Source organism: Rhipicephalus sanguineus, chromosome 1, assembly GCF_013339695.2.
Source record: "Rhipicephalus sanguineus isolate Rsan-2018 chromosome 1, BIME_Rsan_1.4, whole genome shotgun sequence".
Classification (NCBI taxonomy): Eukaryota; Metazoa; Arthropoda; class Arachnida; order Ixodida; family Ixodidae; genus Rhipicephalus; species Rhipicephalus sanguineus.
This window is the reverse complement of record NC_051176.1, coordinates 140,474,405-140,489,126: the sequence shown is the minus strand read 5'-3', so window position 1 is coordinate 140,489,126 and position 14,722 is coordinate 140,474,405.

Genomic DNA, 14,722 nt, shown 5'->3' with positions numbered 1-14,722 from the left:
ATATAACCCTCCTCTTTCGTTGGTGTCGAGGCGCGGTTTCCTGAAAATCAAGGACCTAGAAAGCTTCTTCCGCCAATCCACGCTTCAGAAACAAAGGAAGTAGCTGATCAAAGCGAACTGCGAGTACAATGCAAAATAAGTTTTAGTTATTCCCGCGCGCTGCAACTCGCAAGTACAAGCGAGCATCACACGACACCGAGTTCGAGGCAAGCCCTCCGACATCCGTTCTCTAGAGCCTAAATGCGTTAAAATCGAGTATATACGTATGCCACAGCGATAAAGTACCTACATACACGATTAATTTACTTAGCTATGCATCTTACGATCAGTGGTACAAAACTCGGTTCATCAGGGGCGAATGGCTCCGGCGATTTTCGCCTTTTCAGTTGCATTCTCCCTTAATTCATCTCTCGCTTCCTGTGCATTGCAGTGTTTTATTACGCATCCTCAAATGGTCTCTTGATGGTCGTCTTCCGTTGTGTGTACTGCAAATGGGGATACGTGCATGTCCACTTTCGCGGGGTACAACCAAAGGCAAAACCGTAGCCTCCGAGATAGCTACGGCAACCGCGGAGGACACGGGCGACACAAACCTGAAAGGGGTCACGACCAACATTCTGCGATTTACTTGTATGACGCACGTGGTGTTAGCTAGTTAGAACCAGAACTCTGAGCCTTCAAAACGTACGTACGTCCGCGATGCTGTATTGTGACGACCAACTCGTCGCGGTGTGCGTATCACGCGTCTCCAGTCTGCCTCTAGCTGCTCACTTCGTGTTACACGACAAGCACCGCGGTCAGAGCCTCTGCTGAGCTTCATAGTCAAGGTTACCACGGTTTTGCATCAGGGCTACGCAAAACAAGAGCAGAGCCACACATTCATGCCACCGGCTGTGGAGAACGCGGGTACTTCGCTTACCCAACACGCTCGGAACGGCCCGTATCCAGCGCTCTCGCCTTTCTTCTTCGTACGACAACTATGGAAATCGGTAAACTGAACGTTGTTATTCAGTCTTTTACGTCCGTGGCAATTCACAACGCAACAGTGCGTCTTTTGCGGAGTTTCTTCGTAGCGTGCGGAGGGCTTTCGTCTGCTGCTGTTTTCGCCGTCGTTCAGGCGAGTGATCCAGAAAGCACTTCACGACGGCTCGGTGGCGCGTCCGACTAGCGGAGAGCAATTCACAGCTCTCGTTCTGAGTGCTAAATGCGCAAACACACGCGATATTAAGCTCAATCGTTGTTTCGCACTCGCTAGTTGCACCTGGTCCCATAGCAAACTGTGCGAGAGAGTCGGTCTATGCACTACTCAATACTTCTCCGACAGGTGGCGCCACACATCTTGGAAACTCCAGAGTCTGACGTCTATGGCGTAAACGGCGGCTCTTTCATGACGGAAGCCAATCGAAACGCGCTTCAGGGGCGTCCAGTGACTCCTTCCGAACTGCTAACTCTTTTTCTCTGCCTGTACCTTCCAAAAGGGGTCACATGGACGCCCGAAGAGAGTCACGGTTCCATGACCCTCTTTTGAGTCTTTTTTTCTTAGAGTGTGGCCGCGATGTGGATCCCGCTGCCATATTGGGGCTTTACCAAGCAAACATTCATTATGCTTGTGTAGTGCTCTAAATCCATGGCATTTCTTGCTGAGTATGACTGTGAATATGAAACAGCTCGAATTAGGTGGCGCCCAAGAACTGCAATTTATGCAGCTCTCTTTTTACGGGCGTTTGCATTTTGCCTCAGCCTCATTTATTGTTCTATTCCATGAGAGTATATGCTGCTGGCGCTGTTTTTTGCACTTATTTTGTAACGTCTCAGTATAGTGAAATTGGCTGTCATTTTGGGACGCGTCATGGCCATCCGTTTAGTGACTGAAAGCTAGGGAGAATGGCAGTGATTACGTTATACTTTGACTTTCTGGACGTCTTCTTGTATTCTTTTTTTTAAGTGAGCAATATTTGCAGTTATCGTGCAAAAATACTTGCAAGTTCGCGCTAAACACATAGGTGTCACTAATAATTTGGTCGTGCAGCTGTGGATATTGGGTACAAAAATTGTCATTCGGGGATATAAAGGCGTAACCAACAGGGAGGCTTATCAACGAATGGGCAAATTTTTAAAATCTTTTTTATAGCTTCATCATGTCTCATGGTCGATGATACGTAAACACCTAAAAACCTGCGCAGTACGCGTGCAACCGCAGCTTGTTCCAATTTATTCAGAGGTAGTTATGCTGCAAAATTTCTTCGAAAGTGAACAGTTGGTATTGAAATTCTGTTTGTCGCGCCATGTATACACGTTTAAGCAAACATTCGCAGTGTCTGCCTTAAATACTTGGGGTGTGCGTGGGTTGTAGCGCGCGCCACCAAACCTGGATGCTGGAGGCAGTGTACAGCGGCATACACCAGGTGACAACTTCCCATGGCTGTGCAACCAAAGCTACGGGGCCGCAGCGACGGCACATGTATCTGTATGAGCTAGTAGTCAGGAAAATCTCGACGTCGCTTTCGGTGACGCTTTTACGGCGAAGCTGTCTGTGGACAGGATCTGGAAAAACAAATGTGTCCGAGATGTTGACAAAAACACACCATCCGCGTGGCGGGGTCACGTAATCTCTCGGAGGCGGCGCGAAACCCGCGCTGCGGAAGTGACCTGTCCACCCTTTCGTTGACGGCGGGAGTTTCGTCATTCGCGTGTGCACAACACTGCGTGCGGTCGCGCTTTCCCATCGACTTCAAAAGCGACCGTCCCGTTACCGATGAAGAACGTGCCCGCCGAGAGCGCCAACAGCAACAGAAACGCGAGTCCAATTGACGCCATCGGGCTAAAATGTCTGACGAATATAGGGCCAACGAAGCTAAGTGCAAACGCTCTGCCCGCCAGGATCCCCAGCATCGCGAAGCCGAAAATGCCCGTCGGCGAGTACAGGTTACAACCCAGACGAGTGCTTCCCGGGAGCCTCGGCAAGACTCAGCGGAAGGTGGTCGGGAATCCGTTTGGGTACCCGTGCGGCGTGTGTGATCGTCTGTGGTTCGCCGGACATCCTTCCACCATCTCCGGCGTGCGTGACCAACTGCAGCGTGACTGTGCGGCGGCGAAAATCCGGCCAGCACTGTGTCATCGGACTGTCCCGAGTAAATGCCGGTGTGCGGGTCGTGTAGCAACTCGTCTCTTAAAGGAGTACTGACATGAATTATTTAAAAATTTTTCGGTTTGTTGCTCTAAATGAAAGCACGGGTGTCGAGAACCCTAAAAAGAGTGTTGTGGTGCCTGGGGATGCATTGCATATATTTTTAATACCGCTTCTTTCAACCAGCAGTTCCGGCTTCGGTTTCGAGAGGGCGGCTACATAGTGACGTGTCAAGTCTGCCCGTGACGTCATGGGCAGACTGCAACCCACGAAATATGCACCTGCTGTCCTTTGCTGTCAGTCGAACATGGTTCATGATGAGTGAACTGTCGTCCAGTGCCTCCGACAGCGATTTCTGTGATTTAGGCTGCATGCAGAACCCAGACTTCGCAAACCAAGTGAGCTGACTTGAAACATCATAGGGCTCTCCATGCGGTGAAGCTGCCTTGCAGATGCTGGGAGATGAAAACTTTAAAATCAAACCTAAATATTTATACGTGTTTCCCGGATGCGGTGTGCGGAGAGCGTTAACACTACATGACAAGGAAACCAAAAACATCCGTTTTGCTGCACTTCAAAATCGTGTCAGTACTCCTTTAAGAGAGCTGTGCCCCGTTCGCCACTACCCCCCCTCCCCCTGCCCGTGCCGGAGAACCTCCCAAAAATAAATGTCGTCGAAGAAAGCCTGTTGTCGCGACGCCTTCCGTTCATGTGCATACGTCAATTGACCGACGGCAGTGGCCAGTATGGTATCAAGGGGTAACGAATACGTTGCTAGGGAAACGTCTATGTCAAGAGCAAAAATTTTACATAGATATTAAAAGGACTGTCTGCCGTCCTTTATCGCTTTTCTATTTTGTATCGCAATAGAAAGCGTACCGTCTGAAGTGTCCAACCTTGCAGCGGTTTCTTTTAGAAAGTGAGTAGAAATTTTTAAAAGAGAATTTTTCGATCTGCGCGTTCGGTCTTCTTCCATTGGTGTGGGGACGCCCACAACACTGGTTGGTGGACGCGATGACGATAGTAGTGCCGGTGAAAGTCGAAAACTGGAACCACATGCAGTTTTTGCAGGCTTCGTTAGGTTTTGTTTAATAATAAAATAATACCGAAATACCGTAGTGGTCGTTTAAAGCACGCAAACTGTCAAATAAAGTACTATTAACATAGTCTTTCCAGCTTTGTTTAGTCAGCCTGAAAAACCACCGCAGTCCAGCGGAAAACTTGGTCCGTTCCAGCAACACTGGTACGCCGGCGTTGTGAAACGAACTGTAGTGGTTCCACTCATGCCAAGACGTGCAACTAAAACGAACAGAAGAACAGAGGTTCCCTGCTGTTTTTCAGTTATGTTTAGGTGTTCTGTGTTGCATATGCGACATGACAGCCAACACGGACGCCTTGGTGAAGCGGAATCTGAAGACAAAATATCCTTCAATGCAGAACCTCGGTGAATATTGGTATGCACTTCACGCATGAAGACTCACCGGCATAGTTCGAAAATTCCAAGGAGGTTAAAGAAATAACCTCCTTGGGAAATTCCCTGAAGTCAGTCGCGCTGCTCTACGCCCAAGACGTTTTTTTTTTCTTCCTATGAGCGGCGTAGTGGCTCGCGTCTCTCCGCCGTAGGCAGGTGGGCGAACGCGTCGCCAGCAGCGCCACCGGGCGCCTCTTTGAATGCGTGAGAAAAAAACAAAAACAAAAATTACTTTCTGACGCAAGGGAAACCTGCAAGAAGTGCATAAAATACAATAGTAAGTTATATATATTTGCTTTAAACGAAAAAATTCGGAAGATCCCACTGTTATGCGAAGCATGCGCAGGAAGGTGACTGTGTCGCAATTTTTCACATTGCGAAACGTTACGAAATCACGCTAGAGAAATGTGCAAATACTATGCGCACACATATAATTTGAAGAGTCGCACATGTGTTATATAACCAGTTGTTAACAGTAGCTTAACGATGCCAACAGCAACATATGTGTTACCAACACCAAACGCAGTAAGCTGATATGTAGTGCTTATATTCTTCAATACTGGATAGCTGGAATTCGAATGAGACAATGAAGGAACACAGATGCACAGGACAGGCGCTACTCGCAACGAAGCTTTATTCAGGAAAGCTTCCCTAGATATATACACAGCCGAGTGGCACGCGCAGGCGCACTGCACGTACGTAGGTGGAACGTTTATAGGAGGAACGCCGTTCTCTCTACCGTTCCCTCGTAAACGTAAGGAGTTACCGTTACAGTTCCACCGATCCTGAATGGAACTTGTTTGGGGCAGCGCTAAGGAACACACGGACAAAGACACATAGTAGACGCCACGGGCGCTGACTTACAACTGAACTTTATTGCCTTTACCGTCTACTATGTGTCTTTGTCCGTGTGTTCTTTAGCGCTGCCCCAAACAAGTTCGACGATGAACCAGCTCGCCCAAACCAAAGTTTTCCTGAATGGAACGGTGGCGTTCCTCCGTTCCTCCCAAAAGGAACTAGTTCCTGGAACGTCGTTCTTGGAACGCCGTTCCGTACAACACTGCACCTCACGTTACCGAAAAATGGCAGCGAACGTACGTTACTCGTTACAGTTCCGAAATTTTAACGAGTACGTTACTTAGTTACTGAAAAAAGTAACGCGTTACCGCCAACACTGTTTTTGTAGCGTTAGCTACACTTGCCTAGCCGGAGCCGATTTCGCGTGGATCGTCATGAGCCGTGCTGCGCATGCGCGAGGATCAGTGATGTCACACAGCTGGCTTACCGGAGCCGGCATGCCGGCATCTCACGCGCTTTCCGCCACCGCCGCGCGCGGCTCGCCGCTGCTTGTCTGCGAGCTCGGGAGGAGTGGCGTCGTAGCCGCGGCAGACGTATTGGCGCCAGCGCGCGCGCAGCTATTCGCCTTCGCTGTGCAGTCGCCGTCTGACACTGTGCTGGAGCCACTTGATAGCGCCTCTGACTGGCGTTTGCAGGTGGGTAACGCCACGGAGAAGGAGAGCGCAAATGCTGCTCAACGGCGCAGAAGAGCCGAGAAGCTTATCTCATCGGATCCCGAAGTAGTTGCCTGGCAATTAGCGGTTCAGCGTACGAAGAATGAACAGAAGAAGGCTAATAATCCTAGACAATCTGGAAAGCTAAGAATAATCAGTGGCGCGATCTTGTACGCATTCCAAATAAGCACAGAGGCGTGGCGTTACATCCAGCCGCACGCGATTGGTCAATGCAGGGCCGTGACGTCTGTCGCGGTTCACATTGGACATTCGCGTGCGGTTGGATGTATCGCCACGCCTCCGTGCTTATTTGGAATGCGTGACAAGATCGTGCCACAGCTGAACCTTTGCTAACGGTATACGTATATCCTGCATAGCCGAGCTAAGCCACTGCAAATATTTATGACATACCGTTACCTATGCATGTAGCGACTTTGGTTCTATCAATGTCTTCCCCGCTTTTTTCCTCACCAATATTCTAAACGTATTTTGCTTATCGCAACCGTTGACCAGTTGCTCTTCCATGCGCTTTCAAACCCTCAGCCTGAGAAGGATGGCCGCCTTCTATGGGTCCTTCTGGTTCAATATTCGGGCACTGCATTATAATGTGCCGCGTAGTTTCTGGACTTCTGTTGTAGACACATGCCTCATTATGTTGCGAATATTTGCACCGGTATGTTCAGTCCTCAAACAGCCAGCTTGGGCTTCAAATTCGAAAGCGTTGCGCCTGGGTAGAACGTGGTAATGTAGCGCCATCTCGCGGGGATCCATAAAATGTGCAGATTGCTGATTGTGGGACGTATAGTTGTGAGCAACATGAAAGGGAACGCTGAAAATAACTTTTAAAGGTCATAGCAGCTAAACGCAGGAGGGAAGAGCAAAAGGTTTCATAACACTGAATACTCAAGCGGAAATGTATCTCTTGCAATTCAATACGTCACATTCTTAAAAGCCGCGAGCTCTCAGTCCAGCTGTCGGCAGTCCAGGAGGCCTGCGATTGGGCGGAGGGCGACGGTCTTCCAGTACCGGCGTGGGCGCGGCCAGCAACTGCGGCGGACCCCCCTTCGGGGGTTGTCTGATCGGGGTTCTTCAGGACCAAATAAAGTTCATTTCATGATCATCACATTCATATTGTTGCATTACGAATAATCGTTGCTTAAAATACGAAGCGTTCCCTCTCATATTGTTCACAATTGTACATACACCGCGCAAATTCTCGTTGGAATCCGGCACATAAGGCTGTCATTTTAAAATGCACGTCGCCACATCGTAATATAAGACTGTAAATAATCTAGTGTACCATTAAATTTATATTGACAAAAACTCGGCAGATCCCGCGCCTTGTGGGAATCGGCATCATGCCAAGCAGTCAGAGAGTAGTTCTATGCTGCATTTTTTTGGCGTTGAGCCAAGCGTTACGAGGTGGATCGACGTGTTTTCGTAAGTGTAGTAGCCTAATTGTGCGCACGTCGTGGGCTTACCAGGCGCGTCGACAACACTGGCGTTTCAAGGGTAACTTATGGTCTGACGTAAGGTCAGCAGTCACGTTAGAGCACATACTTCAGTATTATCGAATCGAATTGCACTTTATGACGCGATGATGTGACTATCATACTGAACTTTCGTTAGCGTACCTATCCGGGGTCGATCGACGCTTGAAGTTAGCTTGCTGAATCATTGGAATACAAACGTAATGTTTATTAGACTGCTATAAAAGCGGAACCAACACTGGAACCACAGACGTTAACCTGACATCACGCCTGTATCGTAGGATTACATATGTAGAGTTTATTGCTTTCTTATAAAATTAGATAGCCAGCTCCACACCCACAATTGACGTTGCACCGATATTACGCCTGCATAGGCTGTTTTTCCAAACCACTTTATAAACCTGGCATGGCTTTGTTGCAGAACTGATTGCCACGCAGAATGCTTGGGTTCGATTCCTGCTGGGATCCTAATTATTATTCTTTCCATTCGTCGGGTCAACGCTGCAGATGTCCCTAATGCTCTCGCATTTATATTACCAATGCCTTTTCTCGCCGTTGCTGGGTAGATATAAACTGTCAATCATCTGTGGCACATACCTGTACACCGCGGCCCGTGTTAAACGGTTATGTGCCACACATGTTTGGAGGAAAGGGTTCGACTACGTATGCGGCAGGATTCTCACGTTATTTATGTCATGACCCGACAGTCATATTCGTGAAATCCTCTTACCCTCCCATGCCAATTTTGGTGTGCGCCAAGTTAAGGAGGCAATGCTGTGGACGGCACCGCCCACTTCCACTTCAGCAAGGCTCGACGAGGGCACCTATACGCAAAGCTCCCCTTACGTTCATTAGGAACGCATAGATTCAAAAATAGCGTACATTCGCAAGCACGTGAATATAGGTTATACCGAACTCGTAGCGTATGCGTCACACAACGATGTCACTAATGTTTCTTTTTTCTTCTTTCTTTTTGCGTTTGCCGCTGCTTGCTACACGTACTAAATATGTGTACTGTTCGGTAGCCACTGCATTTTACAGAGCAGTGGCCACCAAATTATGAGTTGGGTGAAGCGAAATGTTCATATATATCGCGCCAAGGATATATAATGTGCTGAGTCATGTTGCAGGGCATTGGAAGGCCACGTGCAAACCAGAACATCTAATTTTTACTGATTCCATTGGAAAATGGGATATTGCGGGCGTGAAGTTTGCTTCCTCTCGCAATAATATCGGTTGATTGACACGGTGAAGAATGCAGCAGCAAAACTTTTCTTGCAAGCCTTTGAAGATTTAACCCTGTGCACTGCGAACTTGTGCGCAGCAAAGCAAAACACTTACAGTACAACGATGACAGCGAATGCGGTCGTCGGTAGTTAAATGATTGAGTCAGCACGTGAAATGCGTCACCTTTTGTACTGCGTGCGTCATCGTATGCACATACATTCCAGCTCAATCGCCCGTTCTAGATTTTACACTGCCAGTCGCGTCGCGTATGCAATCTGTTTAGAACCATCGAAAATGCTCCAGATGGTTCTGATACATCTAGGCGGTGCTTCCGCCGAGCGATAATGCGCATCACTGTTCTGTCCGGTGAAAGGTCTCGCAGTGAAAAGAAAAAAAGAAGGGAGGGGGGTACTGGTATCAGTAATGACAATCTCGGTTGAGGGAGAATAGAGCATAGCTGCTCCTGCTAAATATGGCACTGCGGCGCCGTGTATGCTCATATGGGCTCTTGCACAGATCTCCTTCAATATATATGAGATTCCATCGAAGAAGACTGGCGTAGATATATATAGGGCTTTCGTATGTCCGAAGACTTGGTACGGCCTTTCGTGCTGGAAGTGCCCGGAGAGGCACTCACACTCCGGGTTCATTGAAAGGCAACAGAACGCCTCTGCGTTGGTTGTTACGCGGCACTGGTTATCGTCTGTTAGCTTGGATATTACACGCCGTGTGCTGTAGAAAGCTGCAGAACACGGGGGACCTGACCTTCAACACTGCACGCAAGGTTATTCGCCGCTTTCTTTCTTTTTTATTCACGCGCAATCTTTCGAGCAGTTTGACGGTTTTCTTCCACTCGACGTCGTCCATAACATCTCCGTGACAAGCCGTGGGAGAAGCGGCGGACTGTGTCGGTTGCGTCAACGTTCACATGCAGTTCACCGTGAGATCACGCCTCCTCCGTCGCCTTTATTGTCTTGCGCCAAAGAACTGTAGAGATGCGTACTGTCAAGTGAACTGAGACATATACAGCTTGTCACGCTATCACTGAAGCGAAAACCGCGTCTTGGAGTTACTTGTGCACCAAGCCGCAAAACGTGTGCACTGCTGTGTGGTCATTGATTTACTGAGCTGTAGGAAACTCCCACGTCGACGAAGCGCTAGCTGTGATTGGATCCGCGTTCGATGCGTCTCGGTGCTGAGTGGATGTTAAAGTGCACGGTGGAAATATTTCAGCGTTGGGCAAAACTGCAAGGGCGAAATTCAAGGCACCTGGAATTTACTTGCTGCCGTATTTCTAACCTTATAGTGACGAAGGAGGCGTATTGGGGGCGGGGGGCAATTAGCGGGCATTCCACAACGTTCCTTTCAGTATTGCATGCATAATGTACAGGCGACGAACACAACTCTATAGAGAGAACGGTGCTGCAGGCAGTGGCGCCGTGAAGGATCCCGTGTAGCTGCCCCTCAGTATTAAATTCTGTGTACGGCGAAATTCTGCGACTGTGCTGCAAGATAAAAGGGGTGTCGTCATATGTGCGCATACATTGCAGTGTGTTTTGTTATATGGATGGCTGCCCGGAGAAGTCGGTGTGGTAACTTCTGCAGAAGTAACCATGTCACGAAAATTTTTAGAACGCAAGAATTTCGCGGAGGTCATCAGAATATGACTGCCCGAATGACTATATGTCCTAAGTAATGTACGTCTTATCATTCTAAAGTGGTGACTTGCAGGTGTTGAATGTGGTGCGTCCCTCTTCAGTTTCATTAATTGATTATTTGATATGCCGGCAAACGCAACCTTCCCTTGGATGTTCTGCTGTTCATGAAATGCGATAGCCTGAGCCTTCCCGGTGCTGACGTCATAGTGTGGCGTTTCTGCCGCTTGTACTCGGTGCGTTTCAGTGGCTCCCTCGATTTATCAACTAGCGACTAACTATTCGTATGACAGAGGGAAAACACTCTGAGTTTCTTTGGCTATGTCATTTGGAGATGCCGTGTCTTTGATGTCTCTTCTCAGCGAACTGCTTTCATACATGGCTAGAAGATTAGCACCGCCACCTTCAGCTCTTTTAAAATGGTTCTTTGCTGCGGCATTTATAATTACTGCTCCTCTAAGAGGCATTCTCTTTGGGGTTGTAGTCATGTCGTTGCTTCTCCTCTGCTCGGGACTGTCGCGCAAGCGGCACCCGGACCTGGCCACAGGCTGGTACTGGACGCAGTGTTCTCTCGGCCAGATCTGTTGACACTGTAGTAGGCTTGAAGAATGTGGACTATACTGCAGCCGTACTTTCTTGGTTGCAGAGTGCTTCTACAGCAGCGAATAAGCCGCTGGTGTTACCGACGCGAGTGGCAGGTCCTCCTTTTTGCGCTAGCTGGACGCCAAGGTCTCCATAGGCAATCTTATTTTGCTATACCTTCGGTTAACGCTGTCAATGTTAGGTTCTGAGGTAGAAGCTCTTCCGCCACTTCGGTGTGCTTCGGCGACGAAGTCGGCGCAGAAAAGCGTTCTGTCATTTTAATTGGTTCTAGTGGTGGCTCACACGGTATCTATCTATCTATCTATCTATCTATCTATCTATCTATCTATCTATCTATCTATCTATCTATCTATCTATCTATCTATCTATCTATCTATCTATCTATCTATCTATCTATCTATCTATCTATCTGTCTGTCTGTCTGTCTGTCTGTCTGTCTGTCTGTCTGTCTGTCTGTCTGTCTGTCTGTCTGTCTGTCTGTCTGTCTGTCTGTCTGTCTGTCTGTCTGTCTGTCTAGCCACCTAAGATTTTGAGCTCTGCTGGCCGTTTCGTTAATGGGATGTATACCAAAATTGATAGGACATAACATGACCGTATTACAAACATAAATGACAGGTCATAACATGAAAATCATGATATGCATGTCATGAACCGCATGATTTACATGCCTCGTTCTTGGGGCTCTTGCGGCCGTTTCGTTAATTTGATATATACCAAAATTGGTATGGCGTGACAACAGTGTATGGCGAACACAACCGACAGGTCCTAATGCGCAAATCACGACAACCATGCCATGTACAGCATGCTTTACATTACATGCTGTCAGGGCTCTCGTGTCCGTTTAAATGAATGGACACCTACTAAAACTGGTATGATGAGGCATTTCTGTATGACGAACATAACTGACACATCGTAACATGAAAATCATGATATGCAAGTCATGTGCGACATGATTTATATGCCACGCTCATGGTGCCCTCGCGGCCATATTGTTCGCTTGATATACGCCAAAATTGGTATTCCGTGATGAGACTGTATGATGAACGCTAATCAGAGGTGGTAACGTGAACATTGTGACATGCAAGTCATGTACGACATGATTTACATGCCACGCTCATTGTCCGATCGCTGCCGTTTCTCTCGCGTGATATGCCTCAAAATTGGTATTGCGCGACGCGACTGCATGATGAACGTAAATGAGAGGTGGAAACTTAAAAATCATGACATGCAAGTCATGTACGACATGATTTACATGCTCGCTCATGGTGCCCTCGGGGGCCATCTCGGTCGCTTGGTATACACCAAAAGTGGTATGGCGCAACGGGACTGTATGGCCAACATAAATGAGAGGTGGTGACATGAATATCATGACATGCATGTCATGTACGACATGATTTGCATGACACTGTCATAGTGTGCTTCCGCCCGTTTTGTTAATTGGATATATACCAAAACTGGTATGGTATGACACTAGTGCGTCATGAACATAAATGACAGGTTATGCATTGTATATTCCAGAATATACGTTTCATTAGCATGGCATATACCGAATTGTATATGCATGCATGCATGTCAAACATGCGATATATAGTGAACTAGATGCCATGGCATGAATGACTTCACTTGTCTCAAAGACAAACAAGGCGATGTAGCAGCTCTCCGCCGGATGCTTCGCATTAGATCGATTCCCACAGTGCGTGGGATCTGCCGTATTTTTTTACGCATCGGCTTTCCTCTCCGAGGACTTTCGAATGCGAAATATCTGTTCCCGTGGCTGTTATAGAGTCTATGTTTTGAAACCACCGCCATCGGCGATACTTTCACTTTCAGCAGCTAAAATGGCGTTATGTTTCTTAGAATTGAGCGTTGCACCTGAAATCCATGTACTCGCGGGTGGATGGAAAACGATACATGTTTGCATCACTTCAACATTTCCTCCTTTTTGTGGAAAACTGTGCCGCAAGAGCTGCGAGTACCACTCTTTCGCGGATGAAAAACGCCGTGTGGGCTTACGATTGTTTCTTAGATATATATGTTTGTTTAGAAAGCCTCGCCTTTGTGATTTTGCAGATTTAAAATAATGTATTGAATAGGCTTTACTTGAATGTGTAACTACTGTAGATGACGAATTCAAGGCAAGCAGGACGTAAAGATATTATAAAAAAATGTTCAAGTATATTACTCTAATTATATGGCTCTTATACACACGCTGTGAATTAAGGCGCAAGGTGAGGGAAGCTGCAAGGACATCAGGAAACACATTCATCCTGAACCGAAAGCATTGTGCGCAATTGTTCACACTGAATAGGTATGCTTGCATAAGCTTGCGGGTTTATAGTCTAAAAATACGGTGGGTAACCGACCTCGGTGTAGCAGAAAACCAACATTAACTAAACCGCACGGCGCCAACGAGCTGGAGCATAATTTCTGACGCGCTCGACGCAGTTGGTGCCGCTGCAATGTTTCCTTCTTTTTGTGCGCGCAGGTACGAAGAGGATCAGTAAGTAGAACGAAAGCTCCAAAGTAGCGTCCGCGTTCGCTTGCCTTATGGCGAACGGGTCGAGGGGCGCATATCGCTACCAAACCTGCATGCTAAATCTCCATTTTTTTCCCGCGCCCTTTTTTGCCGCCTTGCGTCGCTTCAACTTATTCCGCTCACCCTATCCACATACTACGCTGCTCTGATCCAAACCCACCTAGCGGCACAATGTCGACTTACTTAAGCGGCGCGTGCCTTGAATGCAGTCCAATTTGAAATAATCCTTTGTAAGCTAGCGCTCTCTCCGTCGTATTTTACGAGAAGCCTCGCCGAGAATTTCTCGCTCCTGCGCTCGACGGGCGCCTGAGCGAAATCGGGAATAGTTTGTTTGTGTTAGAGTGTGTGTACAACTAATGATCCGCGGCCTGGTTCAACTCATTAGGGAGCTTGTCACGGCTGAACGGTGACATAGAATGGAAACAGGAGATGTCGGAGCGCTCCCCAAAAACGTCGCATTACGCAAGATGTGAACGTGCTTGATTAGCCGAAGGCTTGTTTGTAATTACTTTTTTTTATATAACCGGATAAGAATTTAAGCGTAATCGCTAAAATGTCCTGAATATGCTTCGACGATATAAGAGGAGTTTTTTGGGAGATTTTTGGCTATAGTTCGCGGAAACATTTCTTATAAGAGTTTCCGAACTTCCGTTACGCGATGTGATTTTTAGGCGCTTCGTTTTGGTCAATGTTCTGATGTTCTCATTAGGCTCGCTCTCGAAGTAAGCGCTTGCGCGAATACTTCTTCTGCCTTCTCGGCCGACTTTTAGTCCCAAACCGTTTGTTCCTCTTTGTTCGTTGTCAATACAATAACGTGTGCTCTAGACGGAAGAGCAAACAGCCCGCATTGGTTTGAATGCGATCACGCCACTTGACTGGGGGAACGCGAATAAACGTACGAGAAAATGGCGATTTCGAAACCCTGGTCCGCCGGAGTAGTTTCTTACTACTGAGTTCATTTTCCCGTCGCGACGAAAACTGGAACCAGTCTGCGAGTGATCAAATGTTTATGGCGCCGCCTGAAAATGGCAAGGCTTTACGACGCAACTTCAGTTGACTCGTAAGCAACTTCACTATACTACTATCTTAGTTCTGCGTCGTG